At 41.8% G+C, this 24,543-nt stretch overlaps 12 non-coding genes and 16 pseudogenes across 12 annotated transcripts; all 28 read right to left on the reverse strand.

The window, feature by feature from the left end:
* Positions 1-5,196: 5,196 nt before the first annotated feature.
* On the reverse strand, positions 5,197-5,387 carry LOC134544705 (U2 spliceosomal RNA). The gene has a single exon (XR_010077997.1). It is a non-coding gene; the product is annotated as a U2 spliceosomal RNA (small nuclear RNA).
* Positions 5,388-5,797: 410 nt separating this feature from the next.
* On the reverse strand, positions 5,798-5,962 carry LOC134544706 (U2 spliceosomal RNA; annotated as a pseudogene).
* A 656-nt stretch (positions 5,963-6,618) lies between these two features.
* Positions 6,619-6,811, reverse strand: LOC134544688 (U2 spliceosomal RNA). Its single transcript, XR_010077983.1, has one exon. It is a non-coding gene; the product is annotated as a U2 spliceosomal RNA (small nuclear RNA).
* Positions 6,812-7,221: 410 nt separating this feature from the next.
* Positions 7,222-7,386, reverse strand: LOC134544707 (U2 spliceosomal RNA; annotated as a pseudogene).
* Positions 7,387-8,042: 656 nt separating this feature from the next.
* On the reverse strand, positions 8,043-8,235 carry LOC134544699 (U2 spliceosomal RNA). The gene has a single exon (XR_010077994.1). It is a non-coding gene; the product is annotated as a U2 spliceosomal RNA (small nuclear RNA).
* A 410-nt stretch (positions 8,236-8,645) lies between these two features.
* LOC134544708 (U2 spliceosomal RNA) lies at positions 8,646-8,810 on the reverse strand (annotated as a pseudogene).
* Positions 8,811-9,466: 656 nt separating this feature from the next.
* On the reverse strand, positions 9,467-9,659 carry LOC134544710 (U2 spliceosomal RNA). The gene has a single exon (XR_010077998.1). It is a non-coding gene; the product is annotated as a U2 spliceosomal RNA (small nuclear RNA).
* Positions 9,660-10,069: 410 nt separating this feature from the next.
* On the reverse strand, positions 10,070-10,234 carry LOC134544709 (U2 spliceosomal RNA; annotated as a pseudogene).
* Positions 10,235-10,890: 656 nt separating this feature from the next.
* On the reverse strand, positions 10,891-11,083 carry LOC134544722 (U2 spliceosomal RNA). The gene has a single exon (XR_010078000.1). It is a non-coding gene; the product is annotated as a U2 spliceosomal RNA (small nuclear RNA).
* A 410-nt stretch (positions 11,084-11,493) lies between these two features.
* LOC134544711 (U2 spliceosomal RNA) lies at positions 11,494-11,658 on the reverse strand (annotated as a pseudogene).
* Positions 11,659-12,314: 656 nt separating this feature from the next.
* LOC134544729 (U2 spliceosomal RNA) lies at positions 12,315-12,507 on the reverse strand. Its single transcript, XR_010078001.1, has one exon. It is a non-coding gene; the product is annotated as a U2 spliceosomal RNA (small nuclear RNA).
* Positions 12,508-12,917: 410 nt separating this feature from the next.
* Positions 12,918-13,082, reverse strand: LOC134544712 (U2 spliceosomal RNA; annotated as a pseudogene).
* A 656-nt stretch (positions 13,083-13,738) lies between these two features.
* Positions 13,739-13,931, reverse strand: LOC134544689 (U2 spliceosomal RNA). Its single transcript, XR_010077984.1, has one exon. It is a non-coding gene; the product is annotated as a U2 spliceosomal RNA (small nuclear RNA).
* A 410-nt stretch (positions 13,932-14,341) lies between these two features.
* On the reverse strand, positions 14,342-14,506 carry LOC134544714 (U2 spliceosomal RNA; annotated as a pseudogene).
* Positions 14,507-15,162: 656 nt separating this feature from the next.
* Positions 15,163-15,355, reverse strand: LOC134544690 (U2 spliceosomal RNA). Its single transcript, XR_010077985.1, has one exon. It is a non-coding gene; the product is annotated as a U2 spliceosomal RNA (small nuclear RNA).
* Positions 15,356-15,765: 410 nt separating this feature from the next.
* Positions 15,766-15,930, reverse strand: LOC134544715 (U2 spliceosomal RNA; annotated as a pseudogene).
* Positions 15,931-16,586: 656 nt separating this feature from the next.
* Positions 16,587-16,869, reverse strand: LOC134544703 (U2 spliceosomal RNA; annotated as a pseudogene).
* A 410-nt stretch (positions 16,870-17,279) lies between these two features.
* On the reverse strand, positions 17,280-17,444 carry LOC134544716 (U2 spliceosomal RNA; annotated as a pseudogene).
* Positions 17,445-18,100: 656 nt separating this feature from the next.
* On the reverse strand, positions 18,101-18,293 carry LOC134544691 (U2 spliceosomal RNA). Its single transcript, XR_010077986.1, has one exon. It is a non-coding gene; the product is annotated as a U2 spliceosomal RNA (small nuclear RNA).
* A 410-nt stretch (positions 18,294-18,703) lies between these two features.
* Positions 18,704-18,868, reverse strand: LOC134544717 (U2 spliceosomal RNA; annotated as a pseudogene).
* A 656-nt stretch (positions 18,869-19,524) lies between these two features.
* LOC134544692 (U2 spliceosomal RNA) lies at positions 19,525-19,717 on the reverse strand. Its single transcript, XR_010077987.1, has one exon. It is a non-coding gene; the product is annotated as a U2 spliceosomal RNA (small nuclear RNA).
* Positions 19,718-20,127: 410 nt separating this feature from the next.
* LOC134544718 (U2 spliceosomal RNA) lies at positions 20,128-20,292 on the reverse strand (annotated as a pseudogene).
* A 656-nt stretch (positions 20,293-20,948) lies between these two features.
* On the reverse strand, positions 20,949-21,141 carry LOC134544693 (U2 spliceosomal RNA). The gene has a single exon (XR_010077988.1). It is a non-coding gene; the product is annotated as a U2 spliceosomal RNA (small nuclear RNA).
* A 410-nt stretch (positions 21,142-21,551) lies between these two features.
* On the reverse strand, positions 21,552-21,716 carry LOC134544719 (U2 spliceosomal RNA; annotated as a pseudogene).
* Positions 21,717-22,372: 656 nt separating this feature from the next.
* LOC134544702 (U2 spliceosomal RNA) lies at positions 22,373-22,548 on the reverse strand (annotated as a pseudogene).
* Positions 22,549-22,689: 141 nt separating this feature from the next.
* Positions 22,690-22,905, reverse strand: LOC134544704 (U2 spliceosomal RNA; annotated as a pseudogene).
* A 410-nt stretch (positions 22,906-23,315) lies between these two features.
* LOC134544720 (U2 spliceosomal RNA) lies at positions 23,316-23,480 on the reverse strand (annotated as a pseudogene).
* A 656-nt stretch (positions 23,481-24,136) lies between these two features.
* On the reverse strand, positions 24,137-24,329 carry LOC134544694 (U2 spliceosomal RNA). Its single transcript, XR_010077989.1, has one exon. It is a non-coding gene; the product is annotated as a U2 spliceosomal RNA (small nuclear RNA).
* Positions 24,330-24,543: the final 214 nt, after the last annotated feature.

Genomic DNA, 24,543 nt, shown 5'->3' on the forward strand with positions numbered 1-24,543 from the left:
AAGAGAATGGGGCTGAGGGGACAGCCCTGACGGACGCCAGCACGGATCGGGATCTCCTCCGTGAAGCCATCCTCGGAACGGACCCGTGTCGTCCCGCCGTGGTACAGGTCCGCGATGAGGGCACGCAGCGTCTCGGGTACCCTCATCTCTGTGAGCGAGTGCTGGATGTACGCGTGCGGGATGGACCCGAACGCGTTGGCGAGATCCAGCCAGGCGATGGCGACCTCGCGTTTCTTCGCCCTGCAGTCATCCAGGATGGACTGCAGGACAAAGTTGTGCTCCAAGCAGCCCTCGTACTCCATGAAGCCCTTCTGCTGCTTGGAGATGCGCCCCGTCCGGGCAGCCCACGCGCCCAGGCGGGCAGCGACCACCGACAGGAACAGCTTGGAAATGGTGGTGCTGAGCGCAATCGGACGCCAGTTGTCTGGGACGTCCTTGTCGCCATCCTTGTAGATGAGGACCGTGTTGGACCTCTTCCACGATCCGGGGACACGATTGTGGGCGTGCACTGCGGTGTAGAGGGCCGCAAGCACGTGGCAACCTGGGTCAGCCCTCTTCAACAAATTGTACCTGATGCCATCCTGCCCAGGTGCCGTGTTCTTGGTGCGGGCGAGCTTCTTCGCGACCTCCCTGGTGGTGAATGGTCTGGCCAGCTCGTCCACTTCCTCCTCTGTCGGATCATCGTGTGCCAGTGCGCAACCTGCAGGCGTGGGACCCACTTCGTAGCCATGGTCTGAGAATGTCTCTGTGAAGTGGTCCTGCAGGCGGGCTCCCGCAATCCGGCAATAGGGAGACTCTGTTTCCAGGATCTCCTGCATCGCCTTCTTGGGGTTGGCCCTGTACAATTTCTGGATCTTGGCGGCGGCCTCCCCGTCAAATGCAAATGCCGGCCGCCGCCTGCGCTGGCGGGCGGGGTTGCCGGGCCCTCTCCGGCCACCCCTCGCTCCTTCGCCACCCCCTGGAGCACGTGCCGCGCCCCCCTCTTCTTCTCGTACCTTGAGGGCGACGACAAACTCCGTGTACTCGTCGCAGACGTGCTCCAGGGATTCCCAGTCTTCCTCGGCTGCCGAGATCCGAGCCATCCACTCCAGCTGGACTTGGCTGGGCCGGACCTCGGGTTCGCCGTCTTCTCCTTCGTCTTCCGAGGCGGACTGGTGGTCTGCCGCCTCTGCTGGGCGTCCTCGGACCTGGTGGCGGTTCTCCCTGGGCTGCTGGCCGTGACGCGCCCGGGGGACCTCCTCTCGTACCTCCCGGGCATTCTGGGTGGGCAGCCCCACGCCAGGACCAGACAGCTCCCGCGCGGCCGGGGGAGGCCGCACCCTCCCCCGACCACGCCCACAGTTGGCTCCACCGGCGCCGGCACCTCCGCCTGCACCGCCGCGTCGGCAGCCTCCTGCTCTGGGGCGACGTCATCCTCCGTCTGCGTCCCCATCTCACATCTTCCTGGCAGCTCCTCATCATGGTCTGGATCAGTTTGGGTTCCTCCCTCCGAGTGCAGGAGTGGGAACCTGATGAGGTGGGCTGGCACCACGTGCAACTCCGGTGCAGTCCGCTGCTCAGGTGTGCTTCCCCCAGGAGACATACTGGGGGCATCTCCGGTCTGCCAGTCCCTGGGTGGCAGACCCTCTCCTCTCTCCTCCTCTACTCCGATGCACTCCTGCTCCGGCGCCGGCGCTGGGACATCCTCCCGTTCGGTATAGGAGGGACGGCACGCCGGGCCTGGTGATGGCCTCGGGTGCAGCGGCAGCATTCTGGACAGAAGCTGGGCCGCCTCCTCCTCGTTGGTGGTCACCTGCGGGAGCGCAGGTGCCGGAGTCCCTTTGGGTGCCGGTGATCCAGGGAGGGGTGTCGTGCGGAGCGACAGTGACAGCTTCTTCCTGCGGCACAGAAACAAAGCCTCCCTCCCCGTTGCATCGTCGCGCGCCGGCGTGACGGGTCCAGGTGATGTCCGTCTCTTCTTCCTGGGGGGCAAAACAACACATGTCTCCTGGCCTTCCTCTCGTGCAGGCGGAGAGAGACGGTGGGAGGGACCAGGCACCGGAGACGGCAGCCGCGGGCGGCAACGGCCGGGGCTGCGGATCATCAGCGTCTTCATCTGAGGAGCGCCGTGCCTCCCGCCGGGCCACACGAGCAGGTGGAGTCCGTGCTGGCGCGCCCAGGCCTGCCTCTCGCGCCTGGCGTGCCGCGAGTCTCCGCACCTCAGCTCTGTGGACGTTGGCAACGTGGTTCTGAGCCACCCTCAGCGGATATCCAGCGCCCGAAAATGCGGAAGCACAGAACCTGCAGCGGAACTCCACCGCAGTCACCTCTGGGTGGTGTCGCTTCATGTGCTTCCACATGTCCGACCATGCTGAATACCGCCCCCGGATCCTCAGCCCGAAGCCATGCGTCCCACAGAGGATGCACGTCAACTCGGCCGGTAGTGGCACCGGCACGCGCAGGCACCCCGGCTCACCCGGGTCACGCACCAAGGACACCATCTCCCGAACGGCAACCCTCTCATCCTCCTCCTCATCATCAGACGCGAGATCCGAGTCCGTACCATCCGCCTCCGGCAGCGCCGGCTCGATGCCCCGGCCCGGGTGCACCGTCTCAAAATGCAGCCTTGCTGCCCTCAGGGACCGGATCTCTTCGTGCGGCCTACAAATCTCACAGCGAAACCATAGCCCCGCAGAGTCATGCGCCCGGCGCACATGCGCCGCCAGATCAGCCAGTCGTCCGAAGACAGACCCGAACTGCTGAAGCCGCACACACGCAGGGCACTGGATCTCCTCTGGGGCCGGCAACGCCACGAAGCTGGGACGCACGGGCATCCTGAAAAACACTTACACTAACAAAAAGAGAACAACACAGCCGCACAGCAGCAAACAACTAGATCTGTAAAAGAACAATATATACAAACTCTTATAACAAGATAACACTAAGGGTATGTATAGAGTACCCTGAAAAATAAGGAAACAATAGACTCTGAAAATATAACAATTAACCACCTAACAATATATAGAACTCTACTAAAGTATAAACTCTGAAAGGTAAATAAAACTCTACTTAAAACTAATCAGGTACAGGCCACTAAAAAGAAAATATCACAAGTCACAATCGGTGGGGCTGCTACTTGGTAAACCAAGAAGCAACAGTCAAATCCGGGGGTGCAGCGGCAAGCCGAGTGCCGGGCTAAGAGTCAGGCACTCTTCTCCTGGGCAGCTGTAAACAGACAAGCGACGACCGCTTCTGGAGCAGTTCGCTGTCCTGAGAAGAACTACACAGGCGGCTCAAGACACTACAAGGTCACTGGTTGTGCCCTAGGTTTCTGGAACACTAGGGGGGTGTACAAATGTGTCAAGGGCTGGGCCTTACAACACAAGTACACTAGAGTGCTGGAAGGAGCAAAACACAACAACAGAACACTTACAAAAGTCGCAACACAAATACTAGCACAACACAGACAAGAGACAGTTACTCACTTACCGATCAGCACTACAAAGGAAACAAAATATACAAACAAATAAGACAGGTACAGGTGCTTGAAACTAATTAATTAAATAAATATGGTTGAGGTGATGCTATAAGAATGTAAATGGAATTAAGTTAAAAGATTCAACAGCAAGATTTGAGATGTATTGGTTAATTACTATGGATAAAAATGAAAAGGTAAATATATTAAATCTGCAAGAAAATTAAGGAATATTCAATTAATTAAATAAATATTATAATAATAATAGATAGATATATTCAATAAGTATTACTTTAATTACCAATTAATAGTTACTCTGAAAACAATATGGCGTATTTAATCAGCAAGGTAAATATAGAAATAAATAGTACTTTAATTTATTTTAGCTAATTCGAAAGAAAGCAATATGGCGGATTCAAGCACAAAAACAAGTCACTGAACAATTACAATAAACACAAGACAAACACAACACTCAACCCCTGGTGTGCATATCCATGGACACGAACAGGAAGTCACATGCGAAGCATCTGTGAAGAAGAAGGAAGTTGAAAAATGGCGACCGACCTCGCTAAATAACTCAACCACGAGGTCGCGAAAAACTGAATTTAAAGTTAAGCAGACAAAATACACTGAAACTATTAATGGGAAAAATTAAATCTCTGAATATGGAATTATTTACTGCCCCTAGTTATGAATTCAAATCAGAATTAAACACGATTACACTAGATATGCCTGGGCACAAGGCAATATAATTATCGCGAGCAAAGTGAATTTAAGCCAAAATAAATACAGAAATTACTTTAAATGTTGAACAATTGAATTATTAATATGGGAAAATTGAGAGACAGGCAAAAACTTAACAGAAACTATAGGATGCACACAGATTATTCACAAGGGACTGTCGGCCATTGAACACACACAGTCAGGAGACAGGACAAAAACAATTACACAGGCTCAAGAAAAACAAGATACACTTGGGAAGGGGTTCCAAAGGCCTTTAGGGGCGACGATCTTCGACTGTAGTTACGCGACTCGCCTTGAAGGTATTAGTTAAATTGAGGAAAAATTAAATGTGGTATTTGCCCGAGCTAAAAAATTCAAACACAAGGGCGAGACTGTGGGTAGAAGTTAAATGTTAAACAGCAAGATCAAGTACAGGTATTAATTAAATGTGGTTATTTAAATATAGGAACTGCAGTAAAAAGATTGACTCTAATTTAATATATATATGAAAAGCAACTAAATATTATTCGGAAAAATGTATTACTGAAAAAGAATTTAAATAAACAAAATTATTTTGGGTGAACAGTAAAAGCTACGAGTCACGAATGCAAGTTACAGTCGGGAACCTGAAATGGGGCTTACATAACAAAACACTGAGTTGCAGGAATTACTAGGTGATAGTTTGGCACTTGGAAAATTAAAGGCGAGATAGGTAGTTACTTTACTTTAACAGGTACAAAAAGCTATGCAGATATTAACAAATTAAATGTAACAGTTAAACTTTAAATGTTTGCAATAAAAGATGGCCGCGATTAACGAATTTAATTCAAATAAACAAACAACAAATGGCCAGACAAATAGAAATTCAAATAATTAATGCAAGATGGCCGAAAGCTTGCAGAAAGAAAACAAGTAAATAAACAAGATGGCCACAAGAACTTACTTAAAAACAAAACACAAGTGCCAGACTACCACCTACCTTATCTCCATGTAGTTCCCCATGTCCTCCCTAGGCGCAGCAGCAGTCGATCCATCCTCGGAACTGCTGGAAGTATGGTCGTTTCGTGCCGGAGTGAATACAGCACGAACACCTCTGCGACGATCTTTTCTTGAGCACAGTTATTTAACTAATCACTTCTCGGGGCTAGATCATTAAGCTGATAAGAACAGATACTACACTTTGATCTTAGCCAAAAGGCCGAGAAGCGATAACAATCCTAATGAACCAGGAGCTATATGGGCTCCCTATTACTAAATCAAATGCTATAACAAGGTCTACTGACTTCCATAAACGACTGTACACTTTCGACGAGCCGTCATACTCTACACCACACATGCACAAGCATGGTCTGTACATTGATAATATCTTCAATACAGTGACACGAGGTATTACAATCCAAATGAATCACTATTCACCAGCAATAAACAAAAAACTTGGTATATCCATAACAACGCTCTTACAATTACCGTACTTTCCACTTGCTGCAGCACAAGCTGGTCCCTTAGATTAACTGCAGTTTCAATAAGGCAAGAATGATTCTCATGGGAGAGTTGACTTTATACATTACATTTTAATTGTCAATATAATTTTATCTAAACAGATATTTAACGTTGCCTAAGCAATGTGCCCCCATGCTGGCATGCACTAGGCAGTGGCCAGCAGGGTCAATCGCACTCCCCGGACCAGGTCCGGGGGCAATCCGTCACAAAAAATGCTGCCAAGACAAAGTGTAGAAGAATCGCAGATACTACACTTCGATCTTAGCCAAAAGGCCGAGAAGCGATACTACACTCTGATCTTAGCCGAAAGGCCGAGAAACATCCCTTAAAATACACATCAAAATTAATATTGCACATTGTAAAACTCCATTAACCAAACACATGTAGTTCAACAGATAAAAAAAAGTCAATACAATTCATACAAATATTAACATGAGTAATGAATAACAATAATAGTAATAAAAGGTTTCACAACAAGCCTTAACCACACACTTACATAAACTCACGCATCGACATGACAAAATACATTTTCAATACATCATCATTATTATCATTTAACACTGCCTAATTGTTAATTATATTGAATTTTTTCTCACACAGCTAAATTTATTAAACATTCACAACAAGCACTACATTGTATGATAAAATAAAATAATTAATTCCTATTATTCTGCACACAAAATTGCTAAGTTCCTACATGTTCTCGCATTCCAAGTTCGTCCCTTGGGCATCCTTGTAGTTCCTGTTCGGCCGCCCCTGGCAGCACCTACTGGATCAGCTTTCTCTTCCTCTTCATTTGTTGAATGTACACACGACTTTTCTGTATTGTCTCTGCACTTGGGCACATTACATTACAACAATCAATTTTTCACTATCATCCATTCTTACAAGTTGGTAACAATGTTTATTACATTTAAAACAAACTTAAAGTTTATTACATTTTGTGGTGGGCCGATCCCGGTGGTACTGCAATACCGGGCCAACCCGCGGCGGAGGTGGGGCAAGCCCCTAGCACTCCGCCCTGTTCCAAAAATCAGTTTAATATTCTGGTCCTGCGATGCAGGACGTATCAGATATTAAGCTGATAAGAACAGATACTACACTTTGATCTTAGCCAAAAGGCCGAGAAGCGATAACAATCCTAATGAACCAGGAGCTATATGGGCTCCCTATTACTAAATCAAATGCTATAACAAGGTCTACTGACTTCCATAAACGACTGTACACTTTCGACGAGCCGTCATACTCTACACCACACATGCACAAGCATGGTCTGTACATTGATAATATCTTCAATACAGTGACACGAGGTATTACAATCCAAATGAATCACTATTCACCAGCAATAAACAAAAAACTTGGTATATCCATAACAACGCTCTTACAATTACCGTACTTTCCACTTGCTGCAGCACAAGCTGGTCCCTTAGATTAACTGCAGTTTCAATAAGGCAAGAATGATTCTCATGGGAGAGTTGACTTTATACATTACATTTTAATTGTCAATATAATTTTATCTAAACAGATATTTAACGTTGCCTAAGCAATGTGCCCCCATGCTGGCATGCACTAGGCAGTGGCCAGCAGGGTCAATCGCACTCCCCGGACCAGGTCCGGGGGCAATCCGTCACAAAAAATGCTGCCAAGACAAAGTGTAGAAGAATCGCAGATACTACACTTCGATCTTAGCCAAAAGGCCGAGAAGCGATACTACACTCTGATCTTAGCCGAAAGGCCGAGAAACATCCCTTAAAATACACATCAAAATTAATATTGCACATTGTAAAACTCCATTAACCAAACACATGTAGTTCAACAGATAAAAAAAAGTCAATACAATTCATACAAATATTAACATGAGTAATGAATAACAATAATAGTAATAAAAGGTTTCACAACAAGCCTTAACCACACACTTACATAAACTCACGCATCGACATGACAAAATACATTTTCAATACATCATCATTATTATCATTTAACACTGCCTAATTGTTAATTATATTGAATTTTTTCTCACACAGCTAAATTTATTAAACATTCACAACAAGCACTACATTGTATGATAAAATAAAATAATTAATTCCTATTATTCTGCACACAAAATTGCTAAGTTCCTACATGTTCTCGCATTCCAAGTTCGTCCCTTGGGCATCCTTGTAGTTCCTGTTCGGCCGCCCCTGGCAGCACCTACTGGATCAGCTTTCTCTTCCTCTTCATTTGTTGAATGTACACACGACTTTTCTGTATTGTCTCTGCACTTGGGCACATTACATTACAACAATCAATTTTTCACTATCATCCATTCTTACAAGTTGGTAACAATGTTTATTACATTTAAAACAAACTTAAAGTTTATTACATTTTGTGGTGGGCCGATCCCGGTGGTACTGCAATACCGGGCCAACCCGCGGCGGAGGTGGGGCAAGCCCCTAGCACTCCGCCCTGTTCCAAAAATCAGTTTAATATTCTGGTCCTGCGATGCAGGACGTATCAGATATTAAGCTGATAAGAACAGATACTACACTTTGATCTTAGCCAAAAGGCCGAGAAGCGATAACAATCCTAATGAACCAGGAGCTATATGGGCTCCCTATTACTAAATCAAATGCTATAACAAGGTCTACTGACTTCCATAAACGACTGTACACTTTCGACGAGCCGTCATACTCTACACCACACATGCACAAGCATGGTCTGTACATTGATAATATCTTCAATACAGTGACACGAGGTATTACAATCCAAATGAATCACTATTCACCAGCAATAAACAAAAAACTTGGTATATCCATAACAACGCTCTTACAATTACCGTACTTTCCACTTGCTGCAGCACAAGCTGGTCCCTTAGATTAACTGCAGTTTCAATAAGGCAAGAATGATTCTCATGGGAGAGTTGACTTTATACATTACATTTTAATTGTCAATATAATTTTATCTAAACAGATATTTAACGTTGCCTAAGCAATGTGCCCCCATGCTGGCATGCACTAGGCAGTGGCCAGCAGGGTCAATCGCACTCCCCGGACCAGGTCCGGGGGCAATCCGTCACAAAAAATGCTGCCAAGACAAAGTGTAGAAGAATCGCAGATACTACACTTCGATCTTAGCCAAAAGGCCGAGAAGCGATACTACACTCTGATCTTAGCCGAAAGGCCGAGAAACATCCCTTAAAATACACATCAAAATTAATATTGCACATTGTAAAACTCCATTAACCAAACACATGTAGTTCAACAGATAAAAAAAAGTCAATACAATTCATACAAATATTAACATGAGTAATGAATAACAATAATAGTAATAAAAGGTTTCACAACAAGCCTTAACCACACACTTACATAAACTCACGCATCGACATGACAAAATACATTTTCAATACATCATCATTATTATCATTTAACACTGCCTAATTGTTAATTATATTGAATTTTTTCTCACACAGCTAAATTTATTAAACATTCACAACAAGCACTACATTGTATGATAAAATAAAATAATTAATTCCTATTATTCTGCACACAAAATTGCTAAGTTCCTACATGTTCTCGCATTCCAAGTTCGTCCCTTGGGCATCCTTGTAGTTCCTGTTCGGCCGCCCCTGGCAGCACCTACTGGATCAGCTTTCTCTTCCTCTTCATTTGTTGAATGTACACACGACTTTTCTGTATTGTCTCTGCACTTGGGCACATTACATTACAACAATCAATTTTTCACTATCATCCATTCTTACAAGTTGGTAACAATGTTTATTACATTTAAAACAAACTTAAAGTTTATTACATTTTGTGGTGGGCCGATCCCGGTGGTACTGCAATACCGGGCCAACCCGCGGCGGAGGTGGGGCAAGCCCCTAGCACTCCGCCCTGTTCCAAAAATCAGTTTAATATTCTGGTCCTGCGATGCAGGACGTATCAGATATTAAGCTGATAAGAACAGATACTACACTTTGATCTTAGCCAAAAGGCCGAGAAGCGATAACAATCCTAATGAACCAGGAGCTATATGGGCTCCCTATTACTAAATCAAATGCTATAACAAGGTCTACTGACTTCCATAAACGACTGTACACTTTCGACGAGCCGTCATACTCTACACCACACATGCACAAGCATGGTCTGTACATTGATAATATCTTCAATACAGTGACACGAGGTATTACAATCCAAATGAATCACTATTCACCAGCAATAAACAAAAAACTTGGTATATCCATAACAACGCTCTTACAATTACCGTACTTTCCACTTGCTGCAGCACAAGCTGGTCCCTTAGATTAACTGCAGTTTCAATAAGGCAAGAATGATTCTCATGGGAGAGTTGACTTTATACATTACATTTTAATTGTCAATATAATTTTATCTAAACAGATATTTAACGTTGCCTAAGCAATGTGCCCCCATGCTGGCATGCACTAGGCAGTGGCCAGCAGGGTCAATCGCACTCCCCGGACCAGGTCCGGGGGCAATCCGTCACAAAAAATGCTGCCAAGACAAAGTGTAGAAGAATCGCAGATACTACACTTCGATCTTAGCCAAAAGGCCGAGAAGCGATACTACACTCTGATCTTAGCCGAAAGGCCGAGAAACATCCCTTAAAATACACATCAAAATTAATATTGCACATTGTAAAACTCCATTAACCAAACACATGTAGTTCAACAGATAAAAAAAAGTCAATACAATTCATACAAATATTAACATGAGTAATGAATAACAATAATAGTAATAAAAGGTTTCACAACAAGCCTTAACCACACACTTACATAAACTCACGCATCGACATGACAAAATACATTTTCAATACATCATCATTATTATCATTTAACACTGCCTAATTGTTAATTATATTGAATTTTTTCTCACACAGCTAAATTTATTAAACATTCACAACAAGCACTACATTGTATGATAAAATAAAATAATTAATTCCTATTATTCTGCACACAAAATTGCTAAGTTCCTACATGTTCTCGCATTCCAAGTTCGTCCCTTGGGCATCCTTGTAGTTCCTGTTCGGCCGCCCCTGGCAGCACCTACTGGATCAGCTTTCTCTTCCTCTTCATTTGTTGAATGTACACACGACTTTTCTGTATTGTCTCTGCACTTGGGCACATTACATTACAACAATCAATTTTTCACTATCATCCATTCTTACAAGTTGGTAACAATGTTTATTACATTTAAAACAAACTTAAAGTTTATTACATTTTGTGGTGGGCCGATCCCGGTGGTACTGCAATACCGGGCCAACCCGCGGCGGAGGTGGGGCAAGCCCCTAGCACTCCGCCCTGTTCCAAAAATCAGTTTAATATTCTGGTCCTGCGATGCAGGACGTATCAGATATTAAGCTGATAAGAACAGATACTACACTTTGATCTTAGCCAAAAGGCCGAGAAGCGATAACAATCCTAATGAACCAGGAGCTATATGGGCTCCCTATTACTAAATCAAATGCTATAACAAGGTCTACTGACTTCCATAAACGACTGTACACTTTCGACGAGCCGTCATACTCTACACCACACATGCACAAGCATGGTCTGTACATTGATAATATCTTCAATACAGTGACACGAGGTATTACAATCCAAATGAATCACTATTCACCAGCAATAAACAAAAAACTTGGTATATCCATAACAACGCTCTTACAATTACCGTACTTTCCACTTGCTGCAGCACAAGCTGGTCCCTTAGATTAACTGCAGTTTCAATAAGGCAAGAATGATTCTCATGGGAGAGTTGACTTTATACATTACATTTTAATTGTCAATATAATTTTATCTAAACAGATATTTAACGTTGCCTAAGCAATGTGCCCCCATGCTGGCATGCACTAGGCAGTGGCCAGCAGGGTCAATCGCACTCCCCGGACCAGGTCCGGGGGCAATCCGTCACAAAAAATGCTGCCAAGACAAAGTGTAGAAGAATCGCAGATACTACACTTCGATCTTAGCCAAAAGGCCGAGAAGCGATACTACACTCTGATCTTAGCCGAAAGGCCGAGAAACATCCCTTAAAATACACATCAAAATTAATATTGCACATTGTAAAACTCCATTAACCAAACACATGTAGTTCAACAGATAAAAAAAAGTCAATACAATTCATACAAATATTAACATGAGTAATGAATAACAATAATAGTAATAAAAGGTTTCACAACAAGCCTTAACCACACACTTACATAAACTCACGCATCGACATGACAAAATACATTTTCAATACATCATCATTATTATCATTTAACACTGCCTAATTGTTAATTATATTGAATTTTTTCTCACACAGCTAAATTTATTAAACATTCACAACAAGCACTACATTGTATGATAAAATAAAATAATTAATTCCTATTATTCTGCACACAAAATTGCTAAGTTCCTACATGTTCTCGCATTCCAAGTTCGTCCCTTGGGCATCCTTGTAGTTCCTGTTCGGCCGCCCCTGGCAGCACCTACTGGATCAGCTTTCTCTTCCTCTTCATTTGTTGAATGTACACACGACTTTTCTGTATTGTCTCTGCACTTGGGCACATTACATTACAACAATCAATTTTTCACTATCATCCATTCTTACAAGTTGGTAACAATGTTTATTACATTTAAAACAAACTTAAAGTTTATTACATTTTGTGGTGGGCCGATCCCGGTGGTACTGCAATACCGGGCCAACCCGCGGCGGAGGTGGGGCAAGCCCCTAGCACTCCGCCCTGTTCCAAAAATCAGTTTAATATTCTGGTCCTGCGATGCAGGACGTATCAGATATTAAGCTGATAAGAACAGATACTACACTTTGATCTTAGCCAAAAGGCCGAGAAGCGATAACAATCCTAATGAACCAGGAGCTATATGGGCTCCCTATTACTAAATCAAATGCTATAACAAGGTCTACTGACTTCCATAAACGACTGTACACTTTCGACGAGCCGTCATACTCTACACCACACATGCACAAGCATGGTCTGTACATTGATAATATCTTCAATACAGTGACACGAGGTATTACAATCCAAATGAATCACTATTCACCAGCAATAAACAAAAAACTTGGTATATCCATAACAACGCTCTTACAATTACCGTACTTTCCACTTGCTGCAGCACAAGCTGGTCCCTTAGATTAACTGCAGTTTCAATAAGGCAAGAATGATTCTCATGGGAGAGTTGACTTTATACATTACATTTTAATTGTCAATATAATTTTATCTAAACAGATATTTAACGTTGCCTAAGCAATGTGCCCCCATGCTGGCATGCACTAGGCAGTGGCCAGCAGGGTCAATCGCACTCCCCGGACCAGGTCCGGGGGCAATCCGTCACAAAAAATGCTGCCAAGACAAAGTGTAGAAGAATCGCAGATACTACACTTCGATCTTAGCCAAAAGGCCGAGAAGCGATACTACACTCTGATCTTAGCCGAAAGGCCGAGAAACATCCCTTAAAATACACATCAAAATTAATATTGCACATTGTAAAACTCCATTAACCAAACACATGTAGTTCAACAGATAAAAAAAAGTCAATACAATTCATACAAATATTAACATGAGTAATGAATAACAATAATAGTAATAAAAGGTTTCACAACAAGCCTTAACCACACACTTACATAAACTCACGCATCGACATGACAAAATACATTTTCAATACATCATCATTATTATCATTTAACACTGCCTAATTGTTAATTATATTGAATTTTTTCTCACACAGCTAAATTTATTAAACATTCACAACAAGCACTACATTGTATGATAAAATAAAATAATTAATTCCTATTATTCTGCACACAAAATTGCTAAGTTCCTACATGTTCTCGCATTCCAAGTTCGTCCCTTGGGCATCCTTGTAGTTCCTGTTCGGCCGCCCCTGGCAGCACCTACTGGATCAGCTTTCTCTTCCTCTTCATTTGTTGAATGTACACACGACTTTTCTGTATTGTCTCTGCACTTGGGCACATTACATTACAACAATCAATTTTTCACTATCATCCATTCTTACAAGTTGGTAACAATGTTTATTACATTTAAAACAAACTTAAAGTTTATTACATTTTGTGGTGGGCCGATCCCGGTGGTACTGCAATACCGGGCCAACCCGCGGCGGAGGTGGGGCAAGCCCCTAGCACTCCGCCCTGTTCCAAAAATCAGTTTAATATTCTGGTCCTGCGATGCAGGACGTATCAGATATTAAGCTGATAAGAACAGATACTACACTTTGATCTTAGCCAAAAGGCCGAGAAGCGATAACAATCCTAATGAACCAGGAGCTATATGGGCTCCCTATTACTAAATCAAATGCTATAACAAGGTCTACTGACTTCCATAAACGACTGTACACTTTCGACGAGCCGTCATACTCTACACCACACATGCACAAGCATGGTCTGTACATTGATAATATCTTCAATACAGTGACACGAGGTATTACAATCCAAATGAATCACTATTCACCAGCAATAAACAAAAAACTTGGTATATCCATAACAACGCTCTTACAATTACCGTACTTTCCACTTGCTGCAGCACAAGCTGGTCCCTTAGATTAACTGCAGTTTCAATAAGGCAAGAATGATTCTCATGGGAGAGTTGACTTTATACATTACATTTTAATTGTCAATATAATTTTATCTAAACAGATATTTAACGTTGCCTAAGCAATGTGCCCCCATGCTGGCATGCACTAGGCAGTGGCCAGCAGGGTCAATCGCACTCCCCGGACCAGGTCCGGGGGCAATCCGTCACAAAAAATGCTGCCAAGACAAAGTGTAGAAGAATCGCAGATACTACACTTCGATCTTAGCCAAAAGGCCGAGAAGCGATACTACACTCTGATCTTAGCCGAAAGGCCGAGAAACATCCCTTAAAATACACATCAAAATTAATATTGCACATTGTAAAACTCCATTAACCAAACACATGTAGTTCAACAGATAAAAAAAAGTCAATACAATTCATACAAATATTAACATGAGTAATGAATAACAATAATAGTAATAAAAGGTTTCACAACAAGCCTTAACCACACACTTACATAAACTCACGCATCGACATGACAAAATACATTTTCAATACATCATCATTATTATCATTTAACACTGCCTAATTGTTAATTATATTGAATTTTTTCTCACACAGCTAAATTTATTAAACATTCACAACAAGCACTACATTGTATGATAAAATAAAATAATTAATTCCTATTATTCTGCACACAAAATTGCTAAGTTCCTACATGTTCTCGCATTCCAAGTTCGTCCCTTGGGCATCCTTGTAGTTCCTGTTCGGCCGCCCCTGGCAGCACCTACTGGATCAGCTTTCTCTTCCTCTTCATTTGTTGAATGTACACACGACTTTTCTGTATTGTCTCTGCACTTGGGCACATTACATTACAACAATCAATTTTTCACTATCATCCATTCTTACAAGTTGGTAACAATGTTTATTACATTTAAAACAAACTTAAAGTTTATTACATTTTGTGGTGGGCCGATCCCGGTGGTACTGCAATACCGGGCCAACCCGCGGCGGAGGTGGGGCAAGCCCCTAGCACTCCGCCCTGTTCCAAAAATCAGTTTAATATTCTGGTCCTGCGATGCAGGACGTATCAGATATTAAGCTGATAAGAACAGATACTACACTTTGATCTTAGCCAAAAGGCCGAGAAGCGATAACAATCCTAATGAACCAGGAGCTATATGGGCTCCCTATTACTAAATCAAATGCTATAACAAGGTCTACTGACTTCCATAAACGACTGTACACTTTCGACGAGCCGTCATACTCTACACCACACATGCACAAGCATGGTCTGTACATTGATAATATCTTCAATACAGTGACACGAGGTATTACAATCCAAATGAATCACTATTCACCAGCAATAAACAAAAAACTTGGTATATCCATAACAACGCTCTTACAATTACCGTACTTTCCACTTGCTGCAGCACAAGCTGGTCCCTTAGATTAACTGCAGTTTCAATAAGGCAAGAATGATTCTCATGGGAGAGTTGACTTTATACATTACATTTTAATTGTCAATATAATTTTATCTAAACAGATATTTAACGTTGCCTAAGCAATGTGCCCCCATGCTGGCATGCACTAGGCAGTGGCCAGCAGGGTCAATCGCACTCCCCGGACCAGGTCCGGGGGCAATCCGTCACAAAAAATGCTGCCAAGACAAAGTGTAGAAGAATCGCAGATACTACACTTCGATCTTAGCCAAAAGGCCGAGAAGCGATACTACACTCTGATCTTAGCCGAAAGGCCGAGAAACATCCCTTAAAATACACATCAAAATTAATATTGCACATTGTAAAACTCCATTAACCAAACACATGTAGTTCAACAGATAAAAAAAAGTCAATACAATTCATACAAATATTAACATGAGTAATGAATAACAATAATAGTAATAAAAGGTTTCACAACAAGCCTTAACCACACACTTACATAAACTCACGCATCGACATGACAAAATACATTTTCAATACATCATCATTATTATCATTTAACACTGCCTAATTGTTAATTATATTGAATTTTTTCTCACACAGCTAAATTTATTAAACATTCACAACAAGCACTACATTGTATGATAAAATAAAATAATTAATTCCTATTATTCTGCACACAAAATTGCTAAGTTCCTACATGTTCTCGCATTCCAAGTTCGTCCCTTGGGCATCCTTGTAGTTCCTGTTCGGCCGCCCCTGGCAGCACCTACTGGATCAGCTTTCTCTTCCTCTTCATTTGTTGAATGTACACACGACTTTTCTGTATTGTCTCTGCACTTGGGCACATTACATTACAACAATCAATTTTTCACTATCATCCATTCTTACAAGTTGGTAACAATGTTTATTACATTTAAAACAAACTTAAAGTTTATTACATTTTGTGGTGGGCCGATCCCGGTGGTACTGCAATACCGGGCCAACCCGCGGCGGAGGTGGGGCAAGCCCCTAGCACTCCGCCCTGTTCCAAAAATCAGTTTAATATTCTGGTCCTGCGATGCAGGACGTATCAGATATTAAGCTGATAAGAACAGATTTTTTAGGTTGCCTAAGCAATGTTCGCTGCTGGCATGCACTAGGCAGTGGCCAGCAGGAGACAATACAACTCCCCCGAACTGGTCGGGGGTCTACACTTTGATCTTAGCCAAAAGGCCGAGAAGCGATAACAATCCTAATGAACCAGGAGCTATATGGGCTCCCTATTACTAAATCAAATGCTATAACAAGGTCTACTGACTTCCATAAACGACTGTACACTTTCGACGAGCCGTCATACTCTACACCACACATGCACAAGCATGGTCTGTACATTGATAATATCTTCAATACAGTGACACGAGGTATTACAATCCAAATGAATCACTATTCACCAGCAATAAACAAAAAACTTGGTATATCCATAACAACGCTCTTACAATTACCGTACTTTCCACTTGCTGCAGCACAAGCTGGTCCCTTAGATTAACTGCAGTTTCAATAAGGCAAGAATGATTCTCATGGGAGAGTTGACTTTATACATTACATTTTAATTGTCAATATAATTTTATCTAAACAGATATTTAACGTTGCCTAAGCAATGTGCCCCCATGCTGGCATGCACTAGGCAGTGGCCAGCAGGGTCAATCGCACTCCCCGGACCAGGTCCGGGGGCAATCCGTCACAAAAAATGCTGCCAAGACAAAGTGTAGAAGAATCGCAGATACTACACTTCGATCTTAGCCAAAAGGCCGAGAAGCGATACTACACTCTGATCTTAGCCGAAAGGCCGAGAAACATCCCTTAAAATACACATCAAAATTAATATTGCACATTGTAAAACTCCATTAACCAAACACATGTAGTTCAACAGATAAAAAAAAGTCAATACAATTCATACAAATATTAACATGAGTAATGAATAACAATAATAGTAATAAAAGGTTTCACAACAAGCCTTAACCACACACTTACATAAACTCACGCATCGACATGACAAAATACATTTTCAATACATCATCATTATTATCATTTAACACTGCCTAATTGTTAATTATATTGAATTTTTTCTCACACAGCTAAATTTATTAAACATTCACAACAAGCACTACATTGTATGATAAAATAAAATAATTAATTCCTATTATTCTGCACACAAAATTGCTAAGTTCCTACATGTTCTCGCATTCCAAGTTCGTCCCTTGGGCATCCTTGTAGTTCCTGTTCGGCCGCCCCTGGCAGCACCTACTGGATCAGCTTTCTCTTCCTCTTCATTTGTTGAATGTACACACGACTTTTCTGTATTGTCTCTGCACTTGGGCACATTACATTACAACAATCAATTTTTCACTATCATCCATTCTTACAAGTTGGTAACAATGTTTATTACATTTAAAACAAACTTAAAGTTTATTACATTTTGTGGTGGGCCGATCCCGGTGGTACTGCAATACCGGGCCAACCCGCGGCGGAGGTGGGGCAAGCCCCTAGCACTCCGCCCTGTTCCAAAAATCAGTTTAATATTCTGGTCCTGCGATGCAGGACGTATCAGATATTAAGCTGATAAGAACAGATACTACACTTTGATCTTAGCCAAAAGGCCGAGAAGCGATAACAATCCTAATGAACCAGGAGCTATATGGGCTCCCTATTACTAAATCAAATGCTATAACAAGGTCTACTGACTTCCATAAACGACTGTACACTTTCGACGAGCCGTCATACTCTACACCACACATGCACAAGCATGGTCTGTACATTGATAATATCTTCAATACAGTGACACGAGGTATTACAATCCAAATGAATCACTATTCACCAGCAATAAACAAAAAACTTGGTATATCCATAACAACGCTCTTACAATTACCGTACTTTCCACTTGCTGCAGCACAAGCTGGTCCCTTAGATTAACTGCAGTTTCAATAAGGCAAGAATGATTCTCATGGGAGAGTTGACTTTATACATTACATTTTAATTGTCAATATAATTTTATCTAAACAGATATTTAACGTTGCCTAAGCAATGTGCCCCCATGCTGGCATGCACTAGGCAGTGGCCAGCAGGGTCAATCGCACTCCCCGGACCAGGTCCGGGGGCAATCCGTCACAAAAAATGCTGCCAAGACAAAGTGTAGAAGAATCGCAGATACTACACTTCGATCTTAGCCAAAAGGCCGAGAAGCGATACTACACTCTGATCTTAGCCGAAAGGCCGAGAAACATCCCTTAAAATACACATCAAAATTAATATTGCACATTGTAAAACTCCATTAACCAAACACATGTAGTTCAACAGATAAAAAAAAGTCAATACAATTCATACAAATATTAACATGAGTAATGAATAACAATAATAGTAATAAAAGGTTTCACAACAAGCCTTAACCACACACTTACATAAACTCACGCATCGACATGACAAAATACATTTTCAATACATCATCATTATTATCATTTAACACTGCCTAATTGTTAATTATATTGAATTTTTTCTCACACAGCTAAATTTATTAAACATTCACAACAAGCACTACATTGTATGATAAAATAAAATAATTAATTCCTATTATTCTGCACACAAAATTGCTAAGTTCCTACATGTTCTCGCATTCCAAGTTCGTCCCTTGGGCATCCTTGTAGTTCCTGTTCGGCCGCCCCTGGCAGCACCTACTGGATCAGCTTTCTCTTCCTCTTCATTTGTTGAATGTACACACGACTTTTCTGTATTGTCTCTGCACTTGGGCACATTACATTACAACAATCAATTTTTCACTATCATCCATTCTTACAAGTTGGTAACAATGTTTATTACATTTAAAACAAACTTAAAGTTTATTACATTTTGTGGTGGGCCGATCCCGGTGGTACTGCAATACCGGGCCAACCCGCGGCGGAGGTGGGGCAAGCCCCTAGCACTCCGCCCTGTTCCAAAAATCAGTTTAATATTCTGGTCCTGCGATGCAGGACGTATCAGATATTAAGCTGATAAGAACAGATACTACACTTTGATCTTAGCCAAAAGGCCGAGAAGCGATAACAATCCTAATGAACCAGGAGCTATATGGGCTCCCTATTACTAAATCAAATGCTATAACAAGGTCTACTGACTTCCATAAACGACTGTACACTTTCGACGAGCCGTCATACTCTACACCACACATGCACAAGCATGGTCTGTACATTGATAATATCTTCAATACAGTGACACGAGGTATTACAATCCAAATGAATCACTATTCACCAGCAATAAACAAAAAACTTGGTATATCCATAACAACGCTCTTACAATTACCGTACTTTCCACTTGCTGCAGCACAAGCTGGTCCCTTAGATTAACTGCAGTTTCAATAAGGCAAGAATGATTCTCATGGGAGAGTTGACTTTATACATTACATTTTAATTGTCAATATAATTTTATCTAAACAGATATTTAACGTTGCCTAAGCAATGTGCCCCCATGCTGGCATGCACTAGGCAGTGGCCAGCAGGGTCAATCGCACTCCCCGGACCAGGTCCGGGGGCAATCCGTCACAAAAAATGCTGCCAAGACAAAGTGTAGAAGAATCGCAGATACTACACTTCGATCTTAGCCAAAAGGCCGAGAAGCGATACTACACTCTGATCTTAGCCGAAAGGCCGAGAAACATCCCTTAAAATACACATCAAAATTAATATTGCACATTGTAAAACTCCATTAACCAAACACATGTAGTTCAACAGATAAAAAAAAGTCAATACAATTCATACAAATATTAACATGAGTAATGAATAACAATAATAGTAATAAAAGGTTTCACAACAAGCCTTAACCACACACTTACATAAACTCACGCATCGACATGACAAAATACATTTTCAATACATCATCATTATTATCATTTAACACTGCCTAATTGTTAATTATATTGAATTTTTTCTCACACAGCTAAATTTATTAAACATTCACAACAAGCACTACATTGTATGATAAAATAAAATAATTAATTCCTATTATTCTGCACACAAAATTGCTAAGTTCCTACATGTTCTCGCATTCCAAGTTCGTCCCTTGGGCATCCTTGTAGTTCCTGTTCGGCCGCCCCTGGCAGCACCTACTGGATCAGCTTTCTCTTCCTCTTCATTTGTTGAATGTACACACGACTTTTCTGTATTGTCTCTGCACTTGGGCACATTACATTACAACAATCAATTTTTCACTATCATCCATTCTTACAAGTTGGTAACAATGTTTATTACATTTAAAACAAACTTAAAGTTTATTACATTTTGTGGTGGGCCGATCCCGGTGGTACTGCAATACCGGGCCAACCCGCGGCGGAGGTGGGGCAAGCCCCTAGCACTCCGCCCTGTTCCAAAAATCAGTTTAATATTCTGGTCCTGCGATGCAGGACGTATCAGATATTAAGCTGATAAGAACAGATACTACACTTTGATCTTAGCCAAAAGGCCGAGAAGCGATAACAATCCTAATGAACCAGGAGCTATATGGGCTCCCTATTACTAAATCAAATGCTATAACAAGGTCTACTGACTTCCATAAACGACTGTACACTTTCGACGAGCCGTCATACTCTACACCACACATGCACAAGCATGGTCTGTACATTGATAATATCTTCAATACAGTGACACGAGGTATTACAATCCAAATGAATCACTATTCACCAGCAATAAACAAAAAACTTGGTATATCCATAACAACGCTCTTACAATTACCGTACTTTCCACTTGCTGCAGCACAAGCTGGTCCCTTAGATTAACTGCAGTTTCAATAAGGCAAGAATGATTCTCATGGGAGAGTTGACTTTATACATTACATTTTAATTGTCAATATAATTTTATCTAAACAGATATTTAACGTTGCCTAAGCAATGTGCCCCCATGCTGGCATGCACTAGGCAGTGGCCAGCAGGGTCAATCGCACTCCCCGGACCAGGTCCGGGGGCAATCCGTCACAAAAAATGCTGCCAAGACAAAGTGTAGAAGAATCGCAGATACTACACTTCGATCTTAGCCAAAAGGCCGAGAAGCGATACTACACTCTGATCTTAGCCGAAAGGCCGAGAAACATCCCTTAAAATACACATCAAAATTAATATTGCACATTGTAAAACTCCATTAACCAAACACATGTAGTTCAACAGATAAAAAAAAGTCAATACAATTCATACAAATATTAACATGAGTAATGAATAACAATAATAGTAATAAAAGGTTTCACAACAAGCCTTAACCACACACTTACATAAACTCACGCATCGACATGACAAAATACATTTTCAATACATCATCATTATTATCATTTAACACTGCCTAATTGTTAATTATATTGAATTTTTTCTCACACAGCTAAATTTATTAAACATTCACAACAAGCACTACATTGTATGATAAAATAAAATAATTAATTCCTATTATTCTGCACACAAAATTGCTAAGTTCCTACATGTTCTCGCATTCCAAGTTCGTCCCTTGGGCATCCTTGTAGTTCCTGTTCGGCCGCCCCTGGCAGCACCTACTGGATCAGCTTTCTCTTCCTCTTCATTTGTTGAATGTACACACGACTTTTCTGTATTGTCTCTGCACTTGGGCACATTACATTACAACAATCAATTTTTCACTATCATCCATTCTTACAAGTTGGTAACAATGTTTATTACATTTAAAACAAACTTAAAGTTTATTACATTTTGTGGTGGGCCGATCCCGGTGGTACTGCAATACCGGGCCAACCCGCGGCGGAGGTGGGGCAAGCCCCTAGCACTCCGCCCTGTTCCAAAAATCAGTTTAATATTCTGGTCCTGCGATGCAGGACGTATCAGATATTAAGCTGATAAGAACAGATATTTTAGGTTGCCTAAGCAATGTTCGCTGCTGGCATGCACTAGGCAGTGGCCAGCAGGAGACAATACAACTCCCCCGAACTGGTCGGGGGTGCAAACCTGCAAATCCGTCACAAAAAATGTTTGCTAAGGCAAAGTGTAGCAGAATCTCTCTCCCATATGACTGTGGGTGCCACCCCGGTCCCAACCTCCACCACTGAAGCCAAGCCACCGACGTACTCGGGGGGCCAGTGATTGTGAAGGCGGGACCAGGCCCTCCCACAACCATATGGTCGACAAATTCTGTGCATTCTGTTCCCCCAGCATAACAGTTGTCACACCATTAAGCTGATAAGAACAGATACTACACTTTGATCTTAGCCAAAAGGCCGAGAAGCGATAACAATCCTAATGAACCAGGAGCTATATGGGCTCCCTATTACTAAATCAAATGCTATAACAAGGTCTACTGACTTCCATAAACGACTGTACACTTTCGACGAGCCGTCATACTCTACACCACACATGCACAAGCATGGTCTGTACATTGATAATATCTTCAATACAGTGACACGAGGTATTACAATCCAAATGAATCACTATTCACCAGCAATAAACAAAAAACTTGGTATATCCATAACAACGCTCTTACAATTACCGTACTTTCCACTTGCTGCAGCACAAGCTGGTCCCTTAGATTAACTGCAGTTTCAATAAGGCAAGAATGATTCTCATGGGAGAGTTGACTTTATACATTACATTTTAATTGTCAATATAATTTTATCTAAACAGATATTTAACGTTGCCTAAGCAATGTGCCCCCATGCTGGCATGCACTAGGCAGTGGCCAGCAGGGTCAATCGCACTCCCCGGACCAGGTCCGGGGGCAATCCGTCACAAAAAATGCTGCCAAGACAAAGTGTAGAAGAATCGCAGATACTACACTTCGATCTTAGCCAAAAGGCCGAGAAGCGATACTACACTCTGATCTTAGCCGAAAGGCCGAGAAACATCCCTTAAAATACACATCAAAATTAATATTGCACATTGTAAAACTCCATTAACCAAACACATGTAGTTCAACAGATAAAAAAAAGTCAATACAATTCATACAAATATTAACATGAGTAATGAATAACAATAATAGTAATAAAAGGTTTCACAACAAGCCTTAACCACACACTTACATAAACTCACGCATCGACATGACAAAATACATTTTCAATACATCATCATTATTATCATTTAACACTGCCTAATTGTTAATTATATTGAATTTTTTCTCACACAGCTAAATTTATTAAACATTCACAACAAGCACTACATTGTATGATAAAATAAAATAATTAATTCCTATTATTCTGCACACAAAATTGCTAAGTTCCTACATGTTCTCGCATTCCAAGTTCGTCCCTTGGGCATCCTTGTAGTTCCTGTTCGGCCGCCCCTGGCAGCACCTACTGGATCAGCTTTCTCTTCCTCTTCATTTGTTGAATGTACACACGACTTTTCTGTATTGTCTCTGCACTTGGGCACATTACATTACAACAATCAATTTTTCACTATCATCCATTCTTACAAGTTGGTAACAATGTTTATTACATTTAAAACAAACTTAAAGTTTATTACATTTTGTGGTGGGCCGATCCCGGTGGTACTGCAATACCGGGCCAACCCGCGGCGGAGGTGGGGCAAGCCCCTAGCACTCCGCCCTGTTCCAAAAATCAGTTTAATATTCTGGTCCTGCGATGCAGGACGTATCAGATATTAAGCTGATAAGAACAGATACTACACTTTGATCTTAGCCAAAAGGCCGAGAAGCGATAACAATCCTAATGAACCAGGAGCTATATGGGCTCCCTATTACTAAATCAAATGCTATAACAAGGTCTACTGACTTCCATAAACGACTGTACACTTTCGACGAGCCGTCATACTCTACACCACACATGCACAAGCATGGTCTGTACATTGATAATATCTTCAATACAGTGACACGAGGTATTACAATCCAAATGAATCACTATTCACCAGCAATA

Source organism: Bacillus rossius, unplaced genomic scaffold (genome assembly GCF_032445375.1).
Source record: "Bacillus rossius redtenbacheri isolate Brsri unplaced genomic scaffold, Brsri_v3 Brsri_v3_scf474, whole genome shotgun sequence".
NCBI classification, from domain to species: domain Eukaryota; kingdom Metazoa; phylum Arthropoda; class Insecta; order Phasmatodea; family Bacillidae; genus Bacillus; species Bacillus rossius.